The sequence below is a fragment of the Trachypithecus francoisi genome, unplaced genomic scaffold (assembly GCF_009764315.1).
Source record: "Trachypithecus francoisi isolate TF-2019V2 unplaced genomic scaffold, Tfra_2.0 Lachesis_group18, whole genome shotgun sequence".
Lineage (NCBI taxonomy): Eukaryota > Metazoa > Chordata > Mammalia > Primates > Cercopithecidae > Trachypithecus > Trachypithecus francoisi.
Window position 1 is genome coordinate 19,202,877 of NW_022681463.1, and position 20,176 is coordinate 19,223,052.

Below are 20,176 nucleotides of genomic sequence, written 5' to 3' on the forward strand. Positions count from 1 at the left end.
CTTTGTTTTGTTAATTACCCCAACTCTAATTTTAATGGAAATTGATGACTGTATTGATTGATGCTGTCACTTTCATTTCCTTTAACATACTAATGGATGAAAATAAGTATTGAAAATATTCATTTCTTCAGGCTCAAAATACAGTTGACCCTTGATTAGCTCTTGAATTTCTCCATGACGCCTATCTTGAAACCATTCACCCCCCTAGCCACCTTTTTTTTTTTTTTTTTTTGCCATGACCACAATCACTTTCATGATTCCTGGATTGGCTCTGTCATAAATCTGGTAAAGTCATGCATATCTGGACACAGTTTTCTTCAGCAGGAATTTAGTGATTTCAGGCTTGATGGCATTTACAACTTTATTCTATAACAATGATGGCATTTTCAAAGATGTCACCTTTCTAGACTCTCATGATGATCTCTCTCTCAGGGTTCTCTTCCATCGTGTTGACAATTCTTTCCATACAGTACTGTGCGTAATGAGCCTTAAAGGCCCTTATGACCCCCGATCTAAAGGTTGAATTAGAGACACTGAGTATGGGAGCAAGTCAACCACTTTGGAACCTTCAGTGTTGAACTCATGCATTTTGGGTAGCCAGGAGTACCACCCAATATCAAAAGAAATTTGAAAGACAGTCACTAGGCCAGGCATAGTAGCTCACATCTTAATCCCAACACTTTGAGAGGCTGAGGCAGGTGGATCACTTGAGGCCAGGAGTTCAAGACCACCTACTACAAAAACTTACAAAAATTAGCTGGGCATGATGGCGCACACCTGTAGTCTCAGCTACTTGGGAGGCTGAGGTGGGAGGATCACTTGAGCACAGGAGTTTGAGGATGCAGTAAGCCAGGATCATGCCACTGCACTCCAGCCTGGGCAACAGGGTAACAGAGCAAGACCTTGTTTCTTAAAAGAAAAAAAAAAGTCTTTTACTGGCAAGATACTTTCTGACTTTAGGAATAAAGCATCTTTGGAACCAATCCTGAAATAAAGTTCTTATTGTCCAGGCATTCTTGTTGTACAACTAAAAGACTGCCATCTGGTGTTAACTTTTCCCTTCAAGGCTTCGAGCTTAGCAGCTTCATAAATTCAGTCCTCATCATAAACCCAACTGCATTTGCACAGAACAGTAGAGTCAGCCTGTCTTTTCCTGTCTTAAATCCCTTCTCTTCCTAATACATATCTTTTGTGACATTCTTTTGTCCAGAATAGGATACTTTTGTCTTCATTCAAAACCTGTTCTGGCAGATAACCTTTCTCCTTGTTGATTTTCTTGCTGGCATCTGGGAACCTGTCAGGAAAAGCTTGCTTCTCCTGTTATGTTGACATTTTTTTAAGACAAATCTCTTTCTAAAATTATTAAACCATCCTTTGCTGATAGTAAATTCTCCAGCTTTGATCCTTCACTTTCCTTTTTCTTTGTTATGTAGTGATCTCAATTTTTCTTCAATCATAGTAGAGTCTATAGGTATGCCTTTCTTATAGTAATCCTGCACCACATAAAAGCTGTATTTTTGGCATGAGATAAAAAGGATTTTGTAAAAAGTACAAGGTTTTCTCACCTTCTGGTATAACTACAACAATGGCTTCACAGATTTCCCCCCCCTTTTTTTTTTTTAACAATGGTCCTTAAGCAAAATTCGTTTATCTTGAAATGGCAGGAAACCATATCTGCAGACCTCCGTCAATGGTACATATCAAGCAATTAAACTTTTTCTTGTAATGTCATGACACCTCTCTGCTTCTTGAGACCACTTCCAGCATCACTAGTGCCATTACATTTGGGTCCCATGGTGTTAGTCAAGGTTTACAGTGTTGCACTATATATTATGAAAAATATATCAGAACCAAGAGAGATCCCTTTTTACTGCAATAAGCAACTTACCGGAGAGATGAACAGCTCTCTAGTAAACTGAATTAGTGTCACATGGCGTTTTAAGCATACACAACACTTGAGCTCATTACAACAAAGAAGGTGGTTACAAAATTATTACAGTAATATATACTACAGTTAATTTCATGCAGTTATGATTTAATACTGCATCTTTATGTTTGTTTACATTTGTGGCACCACATATGGTATGTGTTTATTTGCATATGTTTTGATATATTTCAACTTTTTATAATAGATTTGTGTATATTTTATGGTAGCGTATAATAAAATAGACTGGTATCTATGCATATTTTATATATTCATCACCTATCTAACTTTTTCATAATTTTTTGAAATTTCTAGGCTACATGATTCATCTGCGAGTTTTTTCTAATTGTCCCATATCTCAAAAAAACTTTCTGATATATTTATTGAAAACAATCTGCATATAATTAGAACGAAGCAGTTCAAACCCATGTTGTTTAAGGGTCGACTGTGGATACTTGGTTTTAGGCCCAAGTACTGCACCCAAATAATCCACTAAACTTTATGTGTCTTGAGAACAGAGATACCACTCTTTGCTTTTTAAAAAAATTTTTCCTAGAGGCCTGCTAACACGAGATAGGCAAATATTATTTTGTTGAAGTCAGTAAAAATAGATATGTAAACTTTGTAATCATTGTTTATGTTTCATATACTGTAGTCCTATGCAAAACTCATGAAGAAAAATTACTCTTCACCTCTTCATGATGTATACTTCACCATGAATTATAATTTCATAAGAAGTATAATTTCCTTATATATAACAAATTACTTTATACATGGATTTTTTTTTCTTTCTGAATCTTACAGTATTTCAGGAAAAGGGTTTCATTCCCAACTGACAACAGGGAAGATCAGCTCATCCTTAATTCATTAAATGCCATTTTTTACCCGCTTACATTCATCAAATTATAGGATTCATTATAACAGGGATGTAGAGTTATGGCTTTAGCTCTTTTTGTTCTAATCCTTTTTTCACGTATTCTTTCCTTTGATTTGCAACCTTCATTACCAAGAGAGCTCACATAATGTGTTCAGTTCAGTTCCAGGAGGCTAAGCAGTCAGCTACTGCAGGAATTATTTCACATATCATAGTTATTAATATGATTACTCAGAACACTTATATTAATATCCAAAGTATTCTAGCACTTTCAGAAAAAAACAGTGCTTCTTTATCACAACTTTTCCTTTCACTTAGAGAATACATTCTTAACTACTTACAATTCAAATCTTCAAGTGAAAATTCCTCAGCCAAGTGGAAATGCGTTATAAAATGTTTGCTGAATACTTAGATCACCTAATTCAAGGCTTGCTTTACTATTTTTCTGATTATAAAATAATGTATTCTGATTTTACTAAATGTAGAAAATATAAAATAGTATAAATTAAATAAATCACCTATAATCATGCATACCCAGAAATAACCATATTTTAATATGTTTCCCTCATTTTTTTCTATATATGTTAATGGCATTTTGTGTGTGCCAATTTAAACTCAGTCTGTATTAATAATTTTATATCATTTTTTCCACATAACATTGTATCTCACATAAGTACTTCCCATGTAATTATTTTTCAAATGCATTATTTTAATTTTAACACAATATAGATAGGCCATAATTTATTTTAATATCCACTTAACCACGCTCTACAAATGCAAATTAATACATATTGGCAGAAATCTGATCTGTGGTTGATGGGATTGGGTGAAAGTTAGGACAGGAGAGAAAAATTTTAAAGGGACACCAGGTAACTTTTAGAAATGATGGATGTCTTCATCATCTTGGTTGTGGTGATGGTTTTATGGTACAAACATGTGAAAATGTATCAAATTTCATGAACTGTAAATATTCTTTGTTATTATATATCAACCATACCTCAATAAAGCTGATAAAAGAAGTTTTTTCAATTCTCTTATTATTGCATAGTAGGTTAGTTTCAATCTTTAGCTAGTATAAAGTGGTAACAAATAAAATTCACTACTTTATTTCAAAAAGAATATAACTTTGAACATGTAAAGCTATTCATAAATTTGAGGCAGTGACATTTCAATTCCTGTGCAATTCATAACAGATTTTGTAAATTACTTTTAAATTTGCTGAAACTCATTTTACTAAAACCCTCACTAAACTTCCACAGATTTCCAGAGCATTCCACTTTACCCTACTGATCTAAAAGTCTTGGGGGCAAAATCAGGTAAACTATTAATTGCTATCATTAAAGCTCGCACATTCATTGAAGACTTTCCAGGAGCTAGACACTTACTTATCAGCATTTTACACTGCACATCAATTATCTTCTTACTTGTTCCTTTCAATAAAAATAAGCACAGTGATGCAAAAACATGACAATATTAAGTAATGAGATCAGAAGGAAGCTTGCCTGAAGAATTCAAAGTTCTTTAAAAATGTTCAGGATTGTCCCTGCAACTTCCTTTCCTGCTCCCCTGGGCAGCCCTGAAGCAGGGATGGGCCTTGTAGGGTCAAATGCTGACATGGTGGCCCACAGCTGCAGAAAGGCCAGGCCTGTAATCCCAGTACTTTGGGAGGCCAACATGGGTGGATCACAGGTCAGGAATTCAAGATCAGTGTGGCCAACATGGTGAAACCCCGTCTCTACCAAAAATACAAAAATTAGCTGGGCGTGGTGGCCTATGCCTGTAGTCCCAGCTACTCGGGAGGCTGATGCAGAAGAACTGCTTGAACCTGGGAGGCAAAGGTTGCAGCGAGCTAAGATGGCACCACTGCACTCCAGCCTGGGTGACAGAGTGAGACTCTGTCTCAAAAACAAAAAAAAAGTTCAGGATTGTTTCTCTAGGTAGCAAGAAACAAAATCTCCAGAGCGTAGAATGGAAAAATGATGTATTCATACCATGAAATGCGATAAAAATAAACTATTGATACCTGAAATAACATAGATGATGAGCCTCTAAAACATTATGCTGGCTGAAGAAAGTCAGACACAAATTAGTACATGTGGTATGATTCCATGCATATGAAGCCTAAGGATAGGCAAAACTCATCAATGGTTACAGAAGTCAGAAAGTGGTTATTCAATGGGGGTGGGGGTGGAGGAAGAAATTAATTAAAAGGGGGCATGAAAGAACATCCAGGAAGTAGCTGCAAGGTATATACAACTGCCAAAACATGCTATACATTTGAGACTGTGCATTTCATCATATATTAGTTATATTTCATTAAAGAAAACTAGGATAAAATAAGTCTCTAGGAAGCTAAGGGTTTAGCTCTAAAATGATTCCAATTCAATGCTCAGACCTTTTGTCTAGCATGACCCTTTCACTCCACAAAGTCTACAAGATATGAGGAAAACCATCAACACCTAGATGGCATATAACCAAGGATGATGCTGACGAGAAAGGATTTCCTCTATCAAAATAAATAAAAGTAGATGAAGAAACTCATTGCAAAAGGAAATACCCTATTTTGAAATAGGCTAATTAAATCATTTGTATATGTTGTTTCACCATAGCAACCATTTAACTACATATATATATATATGTCTCATAACATCATGTTGTATACCTTAAATATACATGATATAGTTTGGATTTTTGTCCCCAACAAATCTCAAACTGTAATCCCCACTGTTGGAGGTGGGGCCTGGTGGGAGGGGACTGGATCATGGGGGTGTTCTCATAAAGGGTTTAGCACCATCACCCCATCCTTGGTACTGTATAGTGATAGAGTTCTCACAAGACCTGGTTGTTTAAAAGCGTGCAGCACCTCCCCTTTCTCTCTCTTGGTTCTGCTCCTACCATGTAAGACTCCTGCTCCTGCTCTGCCTTCCACAAAGAGTAAAAGCCCCCTGAGGCCTCCCCAGAAGCAGACGCTGCCACGCTTTCGTACAGCCTGTGAAAGCCAATGAGCCAATTAAACCTCTTTTCTTTATAAATTACCCAGTCTCAAGTATTGTTTTATAGAAGTGCAAGAATAAAGTAATACAATGCAGAATAAAATGTTTGTTTTAAAAAAATCCAATTTAAGGCCAGAGGTAAAATGAACACAAGCTCAAAGAATCACAGAACCTTCTAACCTCCTATAGGGTAAACACACCTGTGTACTGTAGATGCACCTGACAGTGATAACTTAACCTTAAGCACACCCTCAGAATGACCCTATATGGCAGACGCACCTGAATGTGTGTTGGGAGCTCCAATTGTGGCCAACCAGGAGAGGCATTCCTTATCTATGAGAAACATCTGAGCCCACCAGTGGACTGCAGGCTGCACGGGGGAGAGAAACCCTTTCTTCTGGGTTACGTGAAGGTTGCCAGATGTAGGTTGTTGGTGGGGGTGGAGGTGCTAAGTGAAAATGCTATATAAACTCCATGCTTTTTATAAGTGGTGGCGGTTCTTCTGTCCTGCTACCACTGAAGCATCCCTGTAAGTCATCAATAAAACCCTATGCCTAATTCACTGGCTGTGGGTCTCTGGCTCTTGAACCCGGCACCATCCCTACTGAAGTTAATAGGCACAATGCCTCCCTAACAATGGCCGTATTAGCCTATCTTGGTCCACTCTGAAGCAGGAGGCTGTGCGGTTTAACGGTTTTCCCATTTGAATTGTTTTTCTCCATAAACACAGCCAAACCTGGATTCCTGTAAATTCCACCCATTACATCTAGTTCTGCCCTAGTTAGCAAACTCCTCTTCCATGACAGCCCTAGGGATACTGCCAATAACAAGCACATTTTCTTTAAACTCCTCTTATAATAAGACTAAATATTCCTTCAACTGTTCCTCATATGGCATGATTTTTAAGTTACCTCACCATTCTATTTTTAAAGTATATGTCCCAGACCAGACTTACAATTCCCTGTGTGGTCTTACCAAAATGGAAAGCAGTAGAGTTCTACTTTTATTAGTCCAAGCTTGTATTTTCTTTGAAAAAGAAAGGAAAGTCCACAGTGATAACTGCAACCCATGTGCCCCTTGTAATGTGGGAATGAAGGAAGAAGATCAATACAGCCAGGAGTCTCCCATAAACCTGCTAAGAAGGGTGGCAGGTCAAAGGCAACATGCAAAGCAAGCTGAGGTAGAACAGATTTCAGGAGTATGGCTGTGGTCTCACTACACAGCCTCCTTCCAGAATGGTCTTTCAGAATTTTCTTCAGCAATGCCAGGTCTCAGGCAGCCTTCCCCTCCAACCTGTTCTTTCAGTAATGTGGCACAGTGTTGAGAAATCTGCAGGTCCCAATGATTGTGTCAGACAGAGTGGGTGTGAGACTGTCCAGAGTCTAATACACAATTGACCAATATGGGATGCAAGAAAAGAAAAACTCTAATTCTAATATCAAATATGCCCCTTCCATAAAGAAAACCATTATCATTCTTGGATCAAAAATGTGTCATAATGCAATTCTAGGGTTATCCATGATTATTTCATTTTACCTGGGGAATTCACACTTGGGATATGGAGAGAGATTCTGCAAATCCAAAAGAGCAAACTGTGAGAGATGGTCAGGACAAAAACATGCAAGACTACAGAGACAAGAATGTCCTTGCAATTTTCATCACCAACAAAATGCCTGTGTGTCTGTAATTTTAAGAAATAATAAATGGAATATATCAGGAAGACAAGAAATAGACAAATAAACATGAAAGGGTTTTGAATATTACAATGCAAATAACTAGTAAGAGTAAAGCCTATATAATAGATATCAAAAACTTAGAAATAAAAAGAAAAAATTATGACACTGTTAAAATAGAAATAGGTAAACAATAAAAATCAGAAAAAGAGCAAAATAAAAAATAACTAAATACGGAAAATGAAAAGAAGATAAAGGTAAAACCATGACACCAAAAAAGAGGGGGTAAAAAAAAATACAAGTGAAAAATTACTATAAAAAGTATTAAAAGTGTTAGAAAAAGACATTAAAATGCATAAAGGCATAAGCTGACACATTTAAGAGTATAACTATAATAAGACAAATATTTAAAAGTTTCAACTTTTTAAAAATTCATAAGATAAAGAAATAAAAGAATAACAAAAGTAAATGGCAATAAAAACAGCAAGGGGCTGGCATAAGAACAGACACATAGACCAATGGAACAGAACAGAGAGCTCAGAAATAAATCCATGTGCTTACAGTCAACTGGATTTCAACAAAGATGCCAAAAATAAACAATGGGGAAAGGACAGTCTCTTCATAAAATGATGCTGGGAAAACAGGATATCTATATGCAGAAGAATGAAATTGGACCTTTGCCTCATGTCATACAAAAATCAACTCAAAATGGATTAAATGTTTTAATCCATTTAATCAACTCAAAATGGATTAAAGACTTAAATGTAAGACATGAAACTGTAAAACTGCTAAAAGAAAACATAAAAGCTCCAAGAGTTGCTCTGAACAATGATTTTTTTGGTCCACGATCACAAAAGCATAGGCAACAAAAGTAAAAATAGACAAATGAGATTACTCCAAACTAAAAAGCTTCTGCACAGGGCCAGAGTGGCTCTGTAATCCCAGCACTTTGGAAGTCTGAGGTGGGTGAATCACCTGAGGTCAGGAGTTCAAGTTCAGCCTGGCCAAAATTGTGAAACCCCAGCTCTACTAAAAACACAAAAATCAGCCAGTCACAGTGGTGCACACCTGTAGTCCCAGCTACTCAGGAGGCTATGGCAGGAGAATCGTCTGAATGCAGAAGGCAGAGGTTCCAGTGAGCCGAGATTGCACCACTGCACTCCTGCCTGGACAACAGAGTGAGACTCCGTCTCAAAAAAAAGATAATAGGCTGGGCACAGCGGCTCACGCCTGTAATTCCAGCACTTTGGGAGGCCAAGGCAGGCAGATCACAAGGCCAGGAGTTCGAGACCAGCCTGACCAATATAGTGAAACCTCGTCTCTGCAAAAAAACACAAAAATTAGCCAGGCATGGTGGCACATGCCTGTAATCCCAGCTACTAGGAGGCTGAGGCAGAAGAATCACTTGAAACGGGAAGGCAGAGGTTGCAGTGAGCCGAGATCAGGTCACTGCACTCCAACCTGGGCGAAAGAGAGAAACTCCGTCTCAAAAAATAATAATAATTAATTAATTAATTAAAAAGCTTCTACACAGCAAAGGAAATAATAAAGTGAAGAGACAATCCACAGAATGGGAGAAAATATTTTGTGAACCATGGATATAATGAGTTAATATCCAAAATATAAAAGGCACTCAAAAGATGCAATAGCAAGAAAACAACCCGATTTAAAAAAAAAAAAAAAAAAAAAGAATGGGCAAATAAACACGTCTGAAGAGATATTTCTCAAAAAAATACAAGTAGCCAACATGTATATAAAATAATGGTCCACACAACTAATCATCAGGGAAGTGCAAATTAAAGCCACAATGAGGCATTACCTCATACCTGTTATAATGGCTATTAACAAAAAGACAAAAGATAACAAGGGGTAGTGAGAAAGTGGAGAAAAAGGGCCACCTGTACACTATTGATGGGGAGTGTAAATTAATAACAGCCATTAGCTGGGGGGTGCAATGGCTCATACCTGTAATCCCAGCACTTTGGGAGGCTGAGATGGGAGGATCACTTGAGGCCAGGAATTCGAGACCAGCCTGAGCAGCATAGTGGGACCTCATCTCTACAAAAAAACTCAAAAATGAGACAGGCGTAGTGGCATACGCCTGTGGTCCCGGCCACTCAAGAGGCTGAGTTGAAAGACTGCTTGGGCCTGTAAGGTCGAGACTGTAGTGAGCTGTGATTGTGTGCCACTGCACTCCAGCCTGGGTGACAGAGCAAGACCTGTCTTAAAAAAAAATGAAAAATCAAACATTCAGCCACTTCAGAAAAAATTAAAAACAGAACTACTGGCCAGGCGCGGTGGCTCAAGCCTGTAATCCCAGCACTTTGGGAGGCCGAGACGGGCGGATCACGAGGTCAGGAGATTGAGACCATCCTGGCTAACACGGTGAAACCCCGTCTCTATTAAAAAATACAAAAAAACTAGGCGGACGAGGTGGTGGGCGCCTGTAGTCCCAGCTACTCGGGAGGCTGAGGCAGGAGAACGGCGTAAACCCAGGAGGCGGAGGCTGCAGTGAACTGAGATCCGGCTACCGTACTCCAGCCCGGGCGACACAGTGAGACTCCGTCTCAAAAAAAAAAAAATAGAACCACCATATGATCTCACAATCCCATTACTGGGTCTATATCCAAAAGAAAGGAAATCAATATATTGCAAAGATATCTGCACTCTCATGTTCATTGCGGAATTATTCACAATAGCTAAGATACAGAATTAACCTACGTGTCTATAAACAGATGAACAGATGAATGGAAAAAGAAAATGTGGTGTATGTGTGTGTGTGTGTGTGTGTGTGTGTGTATACTGGAATACTATTCAGTCTGAAAAATGGAAACAAATCTTGTCATTTGCAAAAACATGGATGAACCTAGAGGACACTATGTTATATAAAATAAGCCAGGCACACAAAGACAAGTACCACATGATCTCATTTATATGTGGAATCTAAAAAAATTGAACTCGGAGTAAAGAGTAGAATGGTGGTTAGCAGGAGTTAGGAGAGGGAGAAGAGACTAGGGAGATGTTGATCTGATCAAAGGATACAAAATTTCAGTTAGATGGGAGGAATAAGGTCAAGAAACTTACCTTAGTGACTATAGTTAATAACAAGGTATTATATACTTGAAAATTGCTAGAAAAGTAGATTTTAGGCATTCTCACTACAAATAAATGATAACCATGTATGGTAATACATAACGTTAATTAGATTTATTTAGTCATTCCACAATATACCTATTTCAAAACATCATGAGTACACCATACATACAATTAAAAGTTTTTTTTAAAAAGTAAACCTCAATAAGATGTTTTAACTTAAACCAGTAAGATTTTTGATAGTTTTTTTAAAAGAAAAAATATCCTAAGCATTAAGTAGACTAATAAACAAAAACATTCTAAAGAATAAATGGAAGCATTCAATGAATAGAAGAGGTTCTTTAGTAAAGTAAAATATATTCTTCTCTTAGATGCAGTTAATGACTCGTTTTGAGTTCAGTACAAAGGCAGCAGATGTGAAGATTTGACCTTCCAAGACTTAGAGCTTCTGGCAAAGGATCTCAAGGCAGCTTTAATGGAAAGCTGAGGGCAGTGAGCTGAGGAAAGCCTAGAAAGATCAGAAACAGTACACTTGCCACGGCAGACACTCACGCAGTCCCTGACACTCCCTGGCCCTCAAATACTCTGCTTGGTAGTGGGAGGGAATAGCGTTGAAAATGCAGGTAGCTGAGCAGGGCTGCAGGGTCAGCAGAGGGTATCTTAGGGTTTGGCAAAATGGGTAAGACTTGGATATTTCTAATAACTACAAGGAATGAACCATCAGAGAAGAAGAGGTTGAAATCTGAATGCAGCAATAATTGAAGGAGGAAGTTCCAGACTAGGTAGGATAGGATAAAGAGCTCAGAGAAAGCTGCACAGAAATTCATTAAATGTAAATCCTTTTATAAGCAGTTTTTAATGCAATACTACAGAGCTGACTGAAAAGCCCAAGGCTTAACCAATAGGGCCAATAATGAATGCAGATTTGGGGATAGAGGTGCTCCTGGCATTACCTCAAGAAAAAGGAATTAAGGAAAGACAAATTCACAATGATTGGTTAGGTATGTTATTTTTTCCCCATGGTATTCACCCCATGTCTTTAGATCCTAAAAGCTTCCTCAGACAGGATCTGGTCAACCATCTCAAATGACAGACGTAATTAATCTCTTTTCCAGAAATCACTTTTTGCCTATAGGATAATATTACTCATTTTAATGGTAACAAATCCTGATCCCTGCAGAGTCTAATTAACCCTTAAGGCACAGTTCCTTCTAGGTGAACTCAGAACAGTTGCCAGCAATATTCCCACTGTCTCTTAAAGGGTTAAGGTTCCAGGACACCTCAGGGGAGGGTGGCAGCCACCAATGCCCTCCCAGCACCACACACATGCCCTTTCAACCAAAGTAAAGCCATTCTGCTAGTGTGTCCTTAACACTCTTTTAAAAAAACAAAAAAAGATTCCCTACCAAGTAAAGTTTGAAAACCCCAGGATAAATTAATATATATACCAAAAAGTTAGCATCCTTCTCCCCAAAGTATATATTCTCATTTTTGATGGGAATATCTTTCAAACTCTTTGCAATTATTTTCCCCTATCTAAATACAGAGCTGGATTATTTAGTCTAATTCTGCACCAGGAAGGAGGTACACTGTACTAGTTTGCTAATTCGTTTCCTAGGGCTGGCATGACAAAGTACTAACTAGGTGGCTTCGTCAACAGAAATATGTTATTACCTCACAGTTCTGGAGGTAAGAAGTCCAAAATCAAGCAATCTACAGAGTTGGTGCTTCTGAGGGGTATGAGGGAATGATTTATTCCAGGCCCATCTCCCTCTGTGTGAGTCTGTCCTCAAATTTCCCCTTTTTGTAAGGTCACCTGTCATTACCGGATTCAGGTCCAGCCCAAAATAACCTCATTTTAACTTGGAAAAGACTCTGTCTTCAAATAAGGCCATACTCTGAGGTACTGGGGATTAGGATGACAATATATAAATCTGGAGAAACACAATTCAAATCATCACACAAAAGCCTGTTACTATTACTCAAGATAAGTCAGATTAATTTTTTAAGATAAGATAAGCTCCAAATTCACTATGATTCTTGGTTCCCACTTATTCTTGGTTTCATACAAACTAACAGACAGAGATCCCAGGGACATGAAATGACTTTATTGTACCAGAACCATAAAAACCAGAATAGAAGATGTTTCAATAAATCAAACTCCAATCCCAAATTACCTAAACCAAAACTATGCTGCAGGTTCCACCCTCTGTAACTTATTCCTATGCCTTAATACAATTATCAGGTTACCTGGATGCATGTTTACCTGCCATGGCACCCTTCCTCAGAAGTACAAAACGATCTTCCTGCAGAGCCGTGGCCAGAATAAACCACTCACACTGTTGCCTATATCACCACCAACATTTTCATGTTTAAGAAACAGCTTTGATGGAGACATTTTTGAAAATGAGACAGAGAAAATTTTATTGCCAGAATTGCTCTTAAGGGGAGCTGGGCATGGTGGCTCATACCTGTAATCCCAGCACTTTGGGAGAGAGGCTGAAGCAGATGGATCACCTAAAGTTAGGAGTGGGAAATGGGCCTGGCCAACATGGTGAAACCCCGTCTCTACCAAAAACACAAAAAATTAGCCAGGTGTGGTGAGCACTTGTAATCCCAGCTACTTGGGAGGCTGAAGCAGGAGAATCACTTGAACCAAGGAGGCAGAGGTTGCAGTGAGCTGAGATCGCTCCATTGCACTCCAGCCTGGACAACAAGAGCAAAACTCCGTCTCAAAAAAAGAAAAAAAAAAAAAAAACACAGGGGAAAAAAAAAACTACTTTGATTAACCTCGTGGGATGAAGGGAAAGATCTCCTAGGCACATTCACATTTTTAAATGGTGATTATCAAGCTCTCTGCATCAAACAAAGAGGGGAAGGTGTCTAGCTCTTAGAAGAGAGGGAATGTGAATGGGGGGGGAAGAGGAAGAAGACAGAGAAGCCAGGAAAGGGGTGAACTGGGAGATGCAGAGAGGCTGCAGATATCAAATGCAATTCCCGCATGAACCCCATAATCTCCAGTAAACTAACAAATGAAAACGGAGGCCCCGGGAACTTGAAGAGAGATGAGCTTTGCACCAAAGTGGGGCAAAACCATTCAGCACCTTCCTGAGGAGCCAACTAAGGAGGAGAGCCTCAGCTGACACCCAGCTTGCAACTTCTTCCACTTAGTTACCTTGGAACGCACTTTAAAGTCAACCCACGCTGGGCCCATCCTGACATAGCACAGCTCAATGTCAGCAACTGTCCATGAGAGGACATCCATGGGATAAACAATCGGCAAATCCCTACCTTCTAAATATTCTGGGCCACCACACTGCTATGCCTCACAGGACAGAACCAAACACTAGGTCAACTCTATTAGGTATAAGCACATTCAGAGCTGCTTTTAGAAGAAAGTTTTGATCCCCCCTATAGGTCATCCTGCAGTCAGGAATCTTACTCATTAACTAGAGAAAACAGATAAGGGTTTTCAATTTCCAAGACAAAATATTGGCTTTCTGACTTAGCACAGGACTTAACATACAGTAAGCACTGGATAAGTGTGCAACAGAAGCAATTCGCGAAGCCTTTGACAATACAGATTCCCAAGCCCCATCCCAACCATACTGACTCAGAAATTCAGGGATACGATTGGGTATGTATATTTAAGTGATTCTGTTGCAGTGGGTTTGGGGATCTTATTTCAAAACCTCTGGGAATATGTGAGCTGTTACCTCTTCCTACTTCTCTACATTCTAATATTTAAGCAGTTCAAATAACCAGAATGTTACAGCTCTAGATGACTTCACTCTGATTCCTAAGCAACCAATGAGCACACAAGGGGCAGATGAAATGACAAAAATGTGTGAGATCCTGCAAGTACAGTACCTAGAGTAGGAATAGAACTAAGGACGTTTATCTAAAAACCACCATCATTTAAAGGGCATTGGTAGGACAAAAGAGAACTTTAGAAAGACCAAAAAGGCGATAGTGAGAGAGATAAAAGGAGAATCAAGAAAGTCTGATAACAGACAGCTTCAACCAGAAATTGATCACATAGAGCAGGGGTCCCCAACCCCAACGCCACAGACCATGGCCTGTTAGGAACCAGGCAGCACAGCAGGAGGTAAGTGGCAGGCAAGCGAGCAATACTACCTGAGCGCTGCCTCCTGCCAGATCAGCAGCAGCATTAGATTCTCATAGGAACACAAACCGTATTGTGAACTGCACATGCAAGAAATCAAGGTGACATGCTCATTATGAGAATCTAATGCCTGATGATTTGAGGTGGGGCGGTTTCATCCCAAAACCATCCCCCCACCTCCAACCACTCCTGGTCCATGGAAACAAAACAAAACCCATCCCTAGTATCAAAAATGTTGGGAACCACTGACAGAAGAATGGCAAGTATCCACTGGAATTAGCATAGTAGGCAACATTAGCATATAAGGCTCCACCCCCATGACCTCATCTCCTAATACTATCACATTGTTTGGTAGGGCTTCAACATAGGAATTTTGTGGGGACATAAACATTCAGTCCCTTACAGGTGTGAAATAGAGTGCCAAACATTTCATTGTCTTTGATTGCAAAAAACAGAATAAAGATGGCTGAAACGGTAGGTAAACTTTCAGGTAGAAGTCAGAAGAAGTAGGGATCACCTTGATAGGCCCAGTTTTCTTGATGCAGTAACAAACAAAGGCCATCTACTGAGAATGAGAGGTGGGGGATAGAGGAAAGGAGGTGAAGGAGAAGACTAAAGAGAGGTGAAAACTGAAGGCACAGAGGCCCAGATGAGCCAGGACCCCTCAATGATGTCATGGCGACAGGCTGAACATTTGCCTGGTTTCCTCCAACACGGTTGTGAGGCACTAATAAGACAAATAAACAGCAATGAGGAAGGGATCACAGATTGGGGAGTACAATTGTTCCAAGAGACAGCTAGTCACAAACAACCCGCTGGCCCAACATCCTGATCCCAAATACTGTACATAACCCCAGCAGCAAAACCCTATCTGCACACCTTATCTGCATGGAGCCCCAGCAGCATGACCCTATAAGACTTCCCTCCAGCCCCTGCCTCTTTGCAGACAGCCCCTTCTCTGCTCTGCTGCCCGCTGCACCCTTGCAATGTATCTTCTTACTTTCTCCAATAACTCTGCCTTTCTTTACCTACAACTGTCTTAGTAAATTCCTTTACCACCCTTGACGCCAGCCCCAGCTAGCTGCATCTGTGACAAGGGTTCAACGACTAAGGTCATGCGGAGAGGAAGCAGCAAACTGTAGCATCAATCTTGATTCCATATTTTGCAGAGTAGGGTGCTGGAGGAAGACTAAGTGTAGCACAGTTTGAAATGCTGGTGAAAGAGTAGTTGGGATGATAAACCACATGGCCCCTACTAGGTTGGAAAGGAATAGAAGTCAAGAAGGGACTGACTAGCAGATGTGGAAAAAGGACAGGACTAACGGATTAATGGTCTATATGAAGTCAGCAAACAGGTCTGGGAGAAGTGTAATTATGAGAGATCAGGAGAAAAGGAAGCACATGCATTCATGGAATTAAAATTACATAGCCATGGTCACTGGCTAAAATGTTCTAATAACCTGTCTTTACTTGTAAAACTTTTTCAAGAGTCAATTATAAATGATCCCATTAAATGATTCTGCATATCGTATAAAAACTGTAATTGAAGACCACACTCATCATGGTACTTATTTATATTTTGTTTATACTGTGCCTTATGCTATGTAGGATTTTGGTGGCTTACAAAGATATGAAAATATAATATGATAGAATAAATTTAAAATAGGTGAGAGAGATGAGGTTAATAAAGTTAAATAAGTAAGATAGAACTGGAAATGAGGTTGGTTTATGAAGCTTAATGTGCCTTAAGTTAAGATCAATGCAATAAATTCTTCTTAGAATTTTGTGCCAGTTAAAAGTTTTCTCCTCACACACCAGTATATTTTTCATTATTAAACCAGGAAAGTTATTTAACTTATTCCATTTCCATTTGGATCTTGACTCCAGGACTCTTGGAAGTAAATATTTCCACCAGTTGTAATTACTACCTTACATATTCTATTTAAACCACCTCCCTGCTTCATTATTTCTATCTCACTCTTCATCTTTGATTTAATGGTGATTTGGTGGTTTTAATTTCATGCCACCTCAGATACCCTTGCAGTAGGCATAACATAAATCAGAAATAAATATTCAAAAATCTCATTCTTCATTGCAATACAAATAGCCAATGTTTTACTTTAAATCACTGGCTGCACACTATATTTCAACATCTAAAAATCATTTCTCAAGTTATCCTACTCCAATATGTTTTTTCTTACTTTTCTAGATACGGCAGAATGTCACATAGTAAAATATCCTCCAAGAGTATGGCATATCTCTACAGCTATCAATCTATATTCAGGGGTGGCATATCACTGGTAGCATACCGTACATTAAACATCTAATAAGCTGTGTTGCTTATCAGTACTCGATCTTACCTGCACTGTCTACATGTATCATCAAAAGCAAGAATCTTTAATAGCAGGTAGCAAGCCACATGTGGTGAGGTCAGAAAACTGTTTAGTTAAACCAGGTCTTAAAGTGGATGACTCATTAGATCAGTAAAATACTCTTTACCTGGTTATGCCCTCTGCATGTAACCCAGGTGTGTCGGGCTCAAAAGTAGAAATCCAACACTAACCCCAAATACCATACCAAAGAATCATCCAACCTCACTGCTGTTACATGTTTAGAGGGCTTTTCAAGTCAAAGTCGTTTACACATTCCATTACTGAATGGGAATAAAACAATATCTACTTTTTTCCTTCATTTCTCTTATTTTAGTTATTTATTTTACATCTATTCCATTAAATAAGAAATGAGAAGCGCCAGAGTAAGGAAGCATACTGGGGGTGCCCATCCACTGAAGAAGCATGGCTAAATGATTTTGTCCACAAGGACCTTTAATGCCTGGAATGAGTTCTCTCATTCAAGTCCCTGGTGGTCTCCTTGTCCTAAAGGATAACCCTCCTGAGATGGTTAATAACTTCACATCGAACATCGCTGTTCCTGGCAATTCAGTAGAACAACAGGCTAGAAATTGCCATCAAGAGAGTAATAAGCCCCAATTCTAAAAACTATGAAGGAACGCTCCTGAACATTTTACTTTCTCTTCTTTTTAATATCTGGGATAATTCAGTCCCTATATGAAAAAATATGAGAGCTAAAATGCATGATCATCAACAGGCTTAACCCTGATGCTATTGGTCAAACCTAATCTGCCCATGCATACAACTAACAATCCAATAAGCTCTGCATTTTTAATTTTCTGTAACAACTGGGTGGTCCTTTTTTATAATATTTCTAAGAGGATTCTTAACTGTACTATTTCAAACCCTCAACAAAGTAGCTTTTCTAGAAGAAGTTTCAAAAGGATTTTTGCATCCTGTAAATCCTTTACCTGCATCCTCCACTCATTGCAAAAATTAAGGTATAGATGAGTTATAAAGGCAATCATAGCTGGAACAGGTTTACCCTTTTCACAAAAGTTATCGAGCCAAAACTCCTCTGAGAATAAACCCTAGTTTATAAGAGGCTGCTTCAAGGGAAGAGAATTTATGTCTACTCTGGTCGTATTCGACACTAGACTTCTGGGAATGGTTTTCCTCAGTAATGGAAACCAGTTGAGAAAATTCTTAACATTTGTGTTGCTCTCTAAGAGTGACAGAAGGGTCTCATGAGTTGACACAAGACAAAGGAAATCAAACTAACCAGTATAAAGAACCTGAGCAATGGCTCCAACTTGCCCTTTCCAAAAGCTTTTCTGATACCTCAACCAAAAAAAACCCACCCATTCATACCATTTGTCCAATCCTCACTTGAGTAGCGAATTTAAAATTCTACCTAATCTGGATACTTTTTACTCATCAGCTGATGATAAGAAAGGAAATCTATTGCACTTGAATAATATGTATTTACTCCATTATTTAAGAACACTGCATTCTTCTAAAAAAAAAAAAAAAAAAGATAAGCAAAACAAATGGCATGGATGGAACTCAAGGACTGTTAAGCATTTGTAATAAGTAAGCTAACAGCTTAAGAGAAGAGGAAAAAGTCATAGGGAGTATTAAGTAGAGATAACAAGTAGCTTATGAGACATGGGGACATCACAATGTGTTAAATATGAATAGTAAGTTCAACCTATAAGGCATGTTGAAGACAGAATAGATGGGGTATATAATGGAACAAACAAGAGCATTGCTCGATGACTGGAAGGTTTGAAAAGACCAAGTCCTAAGGTAAAACTATGCCAGTCTGGGCTGACAACTATTGTTATCCTTAAATTAGCTTTCTAACACAGTTCAGTTCTGCCCCTACATGCTCTCTGGCAAAAAAAAAAAAAAAATACAGATAAACCCCAAGGCTATTTGGCAATCTAACTGGCACACTAAAGTTGTTAGTAGGTGTGCTTGTCTTTGTATTTCTCTGATAGAGCAGGTGTGTCCCCCAGAAGCCTTTCATCTGTCTGTTAGGGCCCCTTTCCTCAAGCCCCATTCTCATCCTCATAACCACAGCCCCAGTTTGAAAGGCTGATGTAGCAAAGAGACAGATATATGAGCATTGTATAACCCAGCATTTGGGTTGTGTAGTCACCCCTACTTGTATACTATCCTAAGTGCATTAACCTACTGTATCTTCTCCCCCTTGATTTTCATTATATGTTTTAAATTGACTTAATCAAGCATGTGATTAGAGTGTCGTAATTTTGTGTGTGTCTTTCTGTTCAGTGATTTCTGGTAGTGTATTTGAAAGCTAACATTGCATCAGTGTAATCTCCTATAGAACAATGTGAGCAGAGAAATACATTAGGCTAAGCAGAAAATACATATATTTAGTTGGGGGTTTGCAAAAGTATAATCATAAGATTATGTTAATTAAAATATGAGCATAATATTCTATAATAATAGATTTAGAAGAACATGTCTTTTTTTTTTTTTTTTTGAGGCAGAGTCTCACTCTGTAGCCCAGGCTGGAGTGCAGTGGCCGGATCTCAGCTCACTGCAAGCTCTGCTTCCCGGGTTTACGCCATTCTCCTGCCTCAGCTCCCGAGTAGCTGGGACTACAGGCGCCTGCCACCTCGCCCGGCTATTTTTTTTTTTTTTTTTTTTGTATTTTTTAGTAGAGATGGGGTTTCACCGTATTAGCCAGGATGGTCTCGATCTCCTGACCTCGTGATCCGCCCGTCTCGGCCTCCCAAAGTGCTGGGATTACAGGCTTAAGACACCGCGCCCGGCCAGAAGAACATGTCTTTTTATATTGTCTTGTGACAACTGAAGATAACAGAATCAAAGCTTTGTTGGAAAGAAGTAAATATATATAGGTAAGCATGCAGGCTTTTGAGTCAGAACTCCTGATATCAAATCCTTGTTCCACTACTTTCTATCTTTGTGACTTTGGGCAAATTACTTCTCTGTGTCTCAATTTCCTCAGCTGTAAAAGAGCAATAATAATAATAATACATGAAAGGGTTATTTTGATGATTAAAGGAAGTACTAGCATGTAAATTTCTTGCACTAACCAGCTCAGAGGAATTGCTTCTAAATTTTTTAGCTATTGAAAAAGAAAGAGTAA

General features: G+C 38.8%; 1 protein-coding gene across 1 annotated transcript in view; it reads right to left on the reverse strand.

Moving 5' to 3' along the window:
- The window catches only part of HS6ST3 (heparan sulfate 6-O-sulfotransferase 3), a 771,133-nt gene that overhangs the window by 720,748 nt on the left and 30,209 nt on the right, over nt 1–20,176 (reverse strand). The window lies entirely within an intron of this gene.